The following is a 9,800-nucleotide window of genomic DNA, read 5'->3' as shown; positions in this document are numbered from 1 at the left end:
CATCAAATAATCACATCACTTCACATCACATCATAGACATATTCATATTTACAGAGCTTCTTCAATATCACCATGTTTAACAAAGTCTATGAATCTTTCCCAAATGTCTTTAAATTCAGAGATTTTTTTCCTAATAAAATAAATGAGTCTTTCTAAAGCCAGACTTGATGTTAGATTTCTCAGCCAAAAGCAGAGAGTAGGACCATTAATATTTTTCCAGCACAGGGCAATTGACCGTCGAGCCTGTAGTCGACACAAATCCACCATCTTTTTTTCTCTATTGGCCAGAGAGCAATTGGCGGGATAGACACCCAGAACACACAATTTGGGATTTAGAGGAATCAAGGTCGAGGTAATTTGTGAGACAAACTGTGTTACTAATCTCCAAATTTTTTGAATTTCCTCACATCCCCATAAGCAATGATATAGAGTACCTTTATATTCACTGCACTTATAACAAAGATCAGGAATATTAGGGTCGAATCTATTTAATTTTACAGGGTTAGTGTATAATCTAATTATCCACTTGTATTGTATCAGGCGTAGTCGAGTGTTAATGGTCTGTGATTGGGCCTTTGAACTTCACTTTTAGATCGTCAAACGACATCAGTGTATTGTCCTTATATAGGTCTAAAAGCTTAGTTATACCCTTATTTAACCAACTTTTAAATCCCAAATCATTCTTGGCTGGGCTGAAATGTTCATTGCCCCAAATCGGTGAAAAACAGGACAGCACTGGAAAGTCTTCTAGATATTTATGTACCTCATACCAGACCACTATAGTGTTTCTCACAAAGGGATTGGTTGTTTTTTTCAATAAACTTTTTAGGGGCACTGAGTACAAAAAACTATGTAGTGTCAATTCACTCGATGACAATAATTCAATTTGTAACCAGGGCAAATCTATTCCTTCAGAAAACCAAAACATGGCGGCCCTCAGTTGGGCAGCCCAATAATACCACTGAATATCAGGCAGTTGTAATCCACCCTGTCATACGGCAAATATAGAAGAGATAATCTGAGTCTGGGCTTTCTATTATTCCAGATAAAATTGAAAAACAGCTTTCTGGTTTTTGGAGAGAGTGAGGTTGGAGGCACCAATGGGATCGATTGAAACAAATATAAAAATTAGGCAAATTGTCATTTTAATTACACTTCTTCTACCCAATAACGAGAGAGGTAGAGCCATCCCTCTGGTAATGTCTTCAGAGACTGAAGCTAACAAGGGCTCGTAATGTGTTGAACTAATGTCACTTATCTTTGGGGTTATTTTAATACCCAAATAATTAAAACCATCCACAGCATTTATGAAAGGGTGGGGTATCACTAGATTACTTCTCTCTTTATCATTTAGAAACATAATTGAAGATTTCTCTTTATTCACCCTAAAACCCAGAAAAGCCTCCAAATTCACTCATCAGCTCTAAAAGGGAAGGTATTGATTTTCTCAGACCCGACAGAAACACGATAATGTCATCTGCAAATAATGCAATTCGATGCTCCAAGCCACCTGTGTTACCACCACATATTGTAGGATGTGTCTGTATTGCTAATGCCAGCGGCTCCATCGCTATTATAAAAAGTAGAGGTGAGAGCGGTGAGCCCTGTCTTGTACCGCGAGACAATTCGAATGGAAGCAAAGTCACGTAGTTTGTGCAAACTTTTGCAGCAGAGTCAGCAAACAGAATGTCAATCCATTTACAAAAGTAGTCCCCAAATCCAAAACATCTAAGCACTTCTAAAAGATATGGCCATTCCACCCTGTCGAACGCCTTCTCAGCGTCAAGTGATAAAATGGTGGTGTCAGAGGAACCTTTGTTAGCATGAATTATATTAAGTACTCTGCTGAAAAGATTCTTAGTACAAAATACAACTGCTCAGATGAAGTGTTGGTGATTGATAACATGGCTTTGTAGCAAGTAAACAAGATCAAATGTGAATCTTGGTGGATGATTCATTTTAGTATTTATGATCAACTAACTTATGAAGTCAAAACATTTAATAATCTTTGGTCTCCCAGGTTGTTATTATAGTATAAACAGCTTATGTTAGATGTTATAACGAGGCCGCACACACACACACACACACACACACACACACACACACACCCCTGCATGAATATGACAGATGATGTTAATGATCAGTGCTGTCGTGTCACTTCAGGACGAGTTCATCATTAACTCAGCTGTGTGATTCACATCATGTCTGGTAACGTCCTGCCCACTCTGCTGCAGTAAAGGTGATCTCAGGTGTGTTGGTGTCACCAGGGTGGAGTTTGATTCTGGACAGAGAACGAAGCACCTCGATGTCAGCAGGTGAGCAGACTCACTGAAATATAAATCGAAATATAGGAACGAGTAAATAACAGTAAATACATTCTCAGATTAAACACCTGTCGTGTGTAATCTTCAGGTGTGTGTCGACTGTTTGCAGCACATGGACCTGATACCTGATACCTGTCTGCAGTGAGGACACAGACTGAGCGGAGGAGACGGCTGATACTGCAGATTCACATTAAACTGGACAGAAAAGATGGCCGACAAGCCGCGCAAGACTTCTGCAAGAGCCTCCAGCAGTAAGTAACAAGTTCATGTTAATCAACTGAAACTCATTAGAGAATTAATCAGGTTTATTTCCTAATGAATTAAAATGTATTCATCAAATGTACTAAAAAATATTATGAGATTTTTTTCCATTTTGTTGAGTTAATTGTGAGGATGTCGTCTAATGTAAGTTTGAAAGAAAGTCGTGTCTAAACTTTGATGAGGTGGAGAGGGAGTTATTAACTGTGTTATCAGATCCATAAACATGAATCACTCCTGAATCTAACGTACAGACTAAAGGTCAACGAGGAAGCTGATCTATGATAATCATCAATATGATTACAGATAACAGTTAGAACAAGACTACAAACTATTACTATAACCTCTGCTGTGAAGGAGAGTCTCATAGTGGAGCTGCTCAGTATCACCTGTCATCATGTGAAGTGTTGACTCCCTCCATGTGAACACATGTGGAGCTCCAGACAAGCACAACAAAAGAGGAAGTGTGAGAATATGAACACAAGTGTTAGTATAAAAACTTGATCATAAAGTTGCTCCACAAATCTGTGGTTTAGCAGCTAATTTTACAAACTTTCCTGCAGACTGGAACAGGAAGATCTTTGTTTTATACCCTCATCTCCTCTTTGAAACGTCTGTGTCCTCACTGCATGATTATAAACTGTGAGAATGTTTATTCCCGACAGTAACACGTGTATTTCATGATCTGAAGAGAATAACTTGACAATTCTGATGTGCCGACTTGTGAAATTCATGTAGAACATTTGCTGAAGTTACAAGAAGTTCCAAACAATAAAAGAATTAGTCAGAGACAGAGTTTCACAAGTTTGTAACAAGATAGGATTCACAAAATGTATCAAATGTCTGACAGAAAGAAACAGGGACAAGACGTCTTTACAGAGAAAGTTTACTTTAAGTTGACTAATTGTTCCTTTTCTTCCTCAACACCTGTCAGCGGGGCTCTTCCAGGTGAATTTCTCTGTCACTGGTTTCCAGCAAAGTGAAGCTGCAGCAGAGTCAACAACAACATCTGGTGAGTCAAGTGTTTCACCACACAACATGCAAATGTGTCGACGTTTGTTCACATTGTGACGACACTGAAGTTGTACTGAAGGAGGTTTGTCAAAGTAAAAATGGCTGCTGAAGGTGTATAAACATTCCCAGATGTTTTATTAGTTGCTGGCTAAAGGAAGCTGTTACAGACTGATCTCAGTTTTCTGTCTGATGTTTTATTGACTAAAGCTGAATATGTTAAAGTATATACTGCCCCTTTAACTTGTTTATGATGTTATCCTGGACAGAAGGATTTAAAAAAGCGTCTGTAAGCTTACATTACATATGTGGAGCTCTGCAGATGTGAGGTGACTCCTTCCTATTATCATTACAAGTCACATCAGTTTTATTATACAAAGCTTAACCACAGCAAAACTGATCTCAGGATACCTGTAACATAGAGCAGGTTTCACCACACTATTTAACCACAATGATGTGTGATGTAATGTTTCACATGTAATCAGTCAGTTTGGTCTCATGCACTGTGTGGACAATCACTGAAGGACTGACAAGCTAAATCATCAATTCTACTAAGGCAGACGTGTGACTCAGATCAGAGGCAGAGTGCTACAAGGAAACACAGACATTTCTTTGTGTAGTGTTATGTTTCACTTGAGATAACTAAACTTGGCCCTCTGTTCTAGTTTGAAATGATATGCCTTGCATCCTGGTCATTTTCAATAAATTTGAGTAGCAGCTTCTCCCTTTTTGTTTATTGGCGATTGGCATAAGCTCTTGTTGGGACCCACAGATGAAGTCGTTCAGTGTAGATTTCAAAATGGACCCTGAACTCAATCTGGCATCACTACACACACACACACACACACACACACACACACACACACACACACACACACTACTTGTAAATAGTACATGTTAGTTAGATTGTGTGTTTTCGTCTTTTGTGTGGAATAAACCACTTTTGAACCTTTATGTTCTGTTTTAATATTGTACAAGAGTGAATGTTGAACCTCCGAAACCCTTCGACCATTACAGCTGTTATGGTCATTTTGATTGTAGTTATTAAGTTAATTATTAATCAGTTACAAACAGTGTAGTACCTTTTTTATGAGACTGAATTGGCTCTTTTCCATTTAAGGGCGGTGCCCTGAGGTGATCTAATGAACATTACCTGGTTTACCCCAAAACTTCAGGCTAACACTTCTTCAGAGCAGAACCAGCAGCTCGACTACTGTAAAAGCTTTTTATTCTGGGACGAAGATGGTTTTTGAAAATGCATTCAGCTGTTGTTTAAGTGCAGAGTGAACAGTCCTTATCAAGGCTCTATTTCCATCCTTTGGAAGGCAGATGGAAATTATTCCCAGTAGACATCACTCTGCACTGTGCAGTACAACTACACAGATATCAGTTCTCACTTTTGGTTTGCACTATCTGGTCAATTCTTTAATGTATTTTATTATTTGTAAATAACAAAACACTTCCACACTGTTTATAATTACACGTTAATTTTGTGCAATATTATGTTTATGTATATACGAGCCTATTGTATTTCTTACCTTTTTGTTATAGTGTTTATTTTTTACTATTATTATTGATTTTTGTGATATTACTGTCCTTTGGCTGCTGTGGCAATAAAACATTCCCCGTTTGTGGGACAATAACTAACTGTGGATTATGTCAGGTACAACACAGTCATATACACTCATGCCTGTTCATTCAGTCACCATGTGGAGTGAGAAAGCTGTAGTGCTGCAGTGTGGGTCGTACCAAGAAGGTTAATGTGACCATACAGTTTATATATACAGGTGGTCTAACCTCAGACCACATCCTGCATCCTCTGCTCTGTGAGGGCCAACATTCAGTGAAAGCTTTATTTAATTGAAACAGTAACATTTAGGGATGCACATGGTTAACCGTTTAACCGTTAACCGATAACAGGAGCTTTGACCGATTAGTACTATCGGTTAAATGTTTTTTTAGCTGCTTGTCAATCAACTCATCGTGCAACACGTGCCTTTATGTGCTTTCCGCCACAGCCCACTTCACAGCAAAAATGAAGCGAGCAAAAAGGAGTTCTGTGTGGGACAATTTCGACCGAAAAGGAGATGAGGTTATTTGCAAACTATGAGGTACAGCACTGAAATATTCAAGCAGTAAGTCCCAACAGGACGAACCGGACCCCGACGCGAAGCGGAGGCGTCTGATCCGTCCTGAAGGGACTTATTTTCTCGATAATGACCGCCGCCGTTCTATACATAATCCTGCTTATTACACGGCTACTTGCCAGACTGGAAAAAAAAAACCACACAGTATGTCTTTTTACAATTTATTTGTTACCGTTCAGGTGTTCACAGTGTTTTTCAGCAGAGAAATAGTTCGCCAAACCGACGCCGTTTCGCTTCTCCCTCTTCGCTGCTTTCCTCTTTTTCTTTTCTTGACCTTTGATGACAACTCAGCCTTTTGCCAAGACTCGAAATCCCCGTATTTACCAAAAATATTAAAGTAAATGTGAAACTCATCCATACTAGTGGCATAGGAGTAGTTTTTTCTGATATGAAGTAGACCAAAGATCAGCTGCGGTGATAAATGACCACTTGTCTCTCCTGCCAAGAAGGAATTAAGTAAAATAATATACACCTCCTTAATATCAACTTCAAGACACACTTAAATAACTCAAATACCAAATAATGCAAACACAAACACAAACAGTACATGAACACAAGCTAAATGTAAGTCATACAATTTCACTATTAGATACTACTACATATGTTGTTAAGTTACATTAAGATTGAATAATTATGATTATGATTGAATTAGATCAGAGGACAGTATTGTGTGTATGGGACATTGATAATCCTATCCTGGGGCAGCACCTGGTCTTCTCTTCACCTTTCTTTCCTTTTCTCCCCCTCTCGTCCTCTTCTTGCCTTACTATCTTCTTCCCAAAGGGAAACAGGGTTTGTTGTGCTCTCTTCATCATGTCTGAAGAAAGTAAACACACAACAACTCAGCTGACTTGATAAAGTAGCTTTAACAGTGCTGGGTAACATTGTATTACTGGCCTGGCCTCTGTTAGGATTAACATTATAAAAACTAGTTTTAGAGTTCCAGAAGACACTCTGTTTGCTTGCCAAAGTCTTGATGAGTATGTTTAAAACTATGTTTAAAAGTATGTTTAATAGCCTATAATTAGTATAGGCTATTAAAACATCTAGTACAGAAATCACTGAAGTAGTAGCAGCAGCAGTACTAGATACAATCAAAGAACAGCATAACTTCAAAAAATGAGCAAGCATGGATTATAAATTAGCGAGCTAACATCAGTCAACATGATTTATCTTCCCTCTGCTTTCAATGGCCACCCAATGATGGGCTCTTGTCAAGACAGCAGTATAACTACCTCTGAAACGACCATTTGTAGGCAGTTAACATTAGTTAAGTTATCACTTGTGATGGTTGATCACTAACTTGGATGGCACTACAGGCGTAAAGTCGCAGTTAAATTAAAAGTTACATGTAATAACCAGTGGTGGACAGTAACGGAGTAAATTTACTTGAGTACTCTACTTAAGTACATATCCAGAGGATTTGTACTTTACTTGAGTATTAGATTTCTTTGGTACTTATTACTCTTACTTGAATACATTTCCAAGACAAATATTTTTACTTTTACTTGAGTTAATTTCTAGGAAGGCTGAAAAGTACTCGTTACTTTCAGGTCTGCTCTTTTTTTTTTTTTTTTTTCTAAAATACTATTAGACACAAGCTGTGTTTGTCAAAGAAGGAAACCTATCACAGTGCACGCTCTCCACTGGGATCTACGTAAAAGCAGAAATACGTCATCCCTCCCCATAAGGATACCACCAAAGTAGCCGCGCTCTCGACTGCGTTTGTCAACACAAAACCGCGACAATGGCTGCATCAGATGTAGTTTTTTGTAAAGCAGTGATTCTCAGCCAGTGGTCTGGGGACAACATTGGTCTCTGAGGGGGTTCCAGTTCCCAACTTAGCTAAATGATAGAGAGTTAGTTGGACGGTGCAGGTTCATTTGGTTACAGTTTTAATGATTGTTAATAAAAATCTGCATCTGCAACATCTGCTGTCCTCCTGTGATCCCATTCATTTTATCTGTTTTTATAGGTGTTTCTGCAGGCTTTATATAACATTGTGGTTCTAAAAGCATCAGTGCAGGTGGTTTCAAAGAGTTCATTCTCAGAAACAAGAGTTAAAAGGTACTTAAATTCATTTAGAAAGAATTATAGTAACTCATTAATGTAAAAATAAGAAATGTACTCTTACTCTTACTCTTACTTAAAGTAAATTAAAAGCATGTACTTTTGGATACTTAAGTACTTTTAAAAGCAAGTACTTTTTTACTCTTACTCGAGTAACATGTCGACTGAGCTACTTTTACTTGTAACGGAGTAAATTTTGATCAGTAGTATTTGTACTCTTACTCAAGTACTGGGGTCGAGTACTCTGTCCATCTCTGGTAATAACTGGTGCTTCGGATCACTCACGTGAGCTTGTCGGCCTGCTTTATATTTACATCAACGGACACCGTGTTTTAAAGTTTGAAAGCGTTTATTAAAATACAAGCAACCTGGCCAGTTTATTTCAGTTACCAATTTTGCTGTCTATCTTAGGAAGTAGAGAATACTTCGGACCACAAATCCTTACCGCTGAAATACAGCTTGTCCAGAAGTTATTTTAACAGTGTTGTGAGAGTGGCGTAGCTCTTTCATGAATAGGGCGGTGCGTCAGGTGTGCGTCAGGTGTGAGTGGGTGAGCGAGAGTGAGGGAGCGTGTGTACGGCAGACAGTGAATGAATGAGAGAGAAAGGAGTAGCGGCAGTAACGACAGGAATAAAATGTACAGTATATGCTGCAGTTAGCTGAGAATAAACGTTACGGCTCCTCAAAGGACAGCAAAGCTCCCTGCTGGCATTATTTACCGACCAACGACATACGTGAAAGGGGTTCACCCCGAAGGAAATCATAAACTTCGGCCCTGGAGGAAACATCTCCCTGTGCGCTTCCTGACCACGGTCCGGGAGCCGAACAGGAATGGTGTAACAAGAGTTTTTAATCCGTTATTGTGTATACACGCTTACGGTTGCCAAATGCAGCTGTCTGGGCTTGAGCAGAGACAGTGGATTTTTAAAAGATTTTCCTCTTCCCGCTGAGGTAGCCTACCCACAAATCAGTGCAATGACCAAAGATGGTACATTTACGACAGGATAATCCACTCTGTAACCCAAGGTGATGATCAGACAGAGGAGCAAGTGGTTTCCGTACAAAATAAAGTTATTTGTCGGCAGTTATCACCTTTTTTTTTCCACTGAGAAAAAATACAGAGGACATGACCTCGGTGTCCTCAATGGTAGTTACGGCCCTGATCCCTAGTAACATTGTTGGTGTATGAAATCAATGAATGCAGGTTTGATAGTATTTTCTTGTTCTTCCAGATGAAAGTGATGTGGAGCCTCTGAAGCGTGAAAACAGCATACACTTCCTGCCTCCCCTGAGTGAGTATAACCAAGAAGTAGCTGCTTTAATGTTTCATTAATGTATTTTTACGATATTACTTTATAGAAACATGCACAAGCTATAGAAACAGTTTTATTTAAAAAGCTGTTCTGTTAAATCTGCATGCACTTTAGTCTAATGTCACTAAGTCAAATCAAAAGCTAGTAGAACTAGTAGTATTGCTCTCTTTTTTCTCTTTGTTTCCAGTGTCTGAGCTGAAGGTGGTTTTGTTGGGGAACAACTGGTATTTGAGGAAAGAAGTGGGGAACTTCATACTGGGAACAACTGAGTTCAACACTCACAAAGCACCTGACAGCTGTCTGATAGGAAGGTCAAAGATACAGGGCCAGAAAATGTGTCTGATCAACACCCCAGATCTGCTGCAACCCAACATGTCTGAAGACAGACTGAGAAAACATGTAGAAACCTGTGTGAACCTCTCTGCTCCTGGACCTCATGTGTTCCTGCTGGTTCTACAGCCTGAAGACTTCACTGAGGAACACAAACTGAAGCTCTGCAGAGTCCTGAACCTCTTCAGTGATCAATCATTTGATCATTCACTGGTTCTGATATCAACACCCAGAGAGGAGAGTCCAGGTTCCACAGAGGACTACACCGACCATCCGGCCCTGCAGGAGATGATCAGGACCTGCAGATACGGGTCTCTGAGCCTGAAGAACCTTGATCTTCTAGAGCT

At 39.3% G+C, this 9,800-nt stretch overlaps 1 long non-coding RNA gene across 1 annotated transcript; it reads left to right on the top strand.

Annotated features, from left to right (window-relative positions):
• The first annotated feature begins 3,505 nt into the window (after window positions 1-3,505).
• Window positions 3,506-9,379, top strand: LOC115581406 (uncharacterized). The gene is made up of 3 exons (XR_003984034.1): window positions 3,506-3,594; window positions 9,043-9,102; window positions 9,311-9,379. It is a non-coding gene; the product is annotated as an uncharacterized LOC115581406 (long non-coding RNA).
• Window positions 9,380-9,800: the final 421 nt, after the last annotated feature.

This window comes from Sparus aurata, chromosome 5, assembly GCF_900880675.1.
Source record: "Sparus aurata chromosome 5, fSpaAur1.1, whole genome shotgun sequence".
In the NCBI taxonomy this organism is placed as follows: Eukaryota; Metazoa; Chordata; class Actinopteri; order Spariformes; family Sparidae; genus Sparus; species Sparus aurata.
This window is presented reverse-complemented; position numbering and strand designations above follow the sequence as displayed.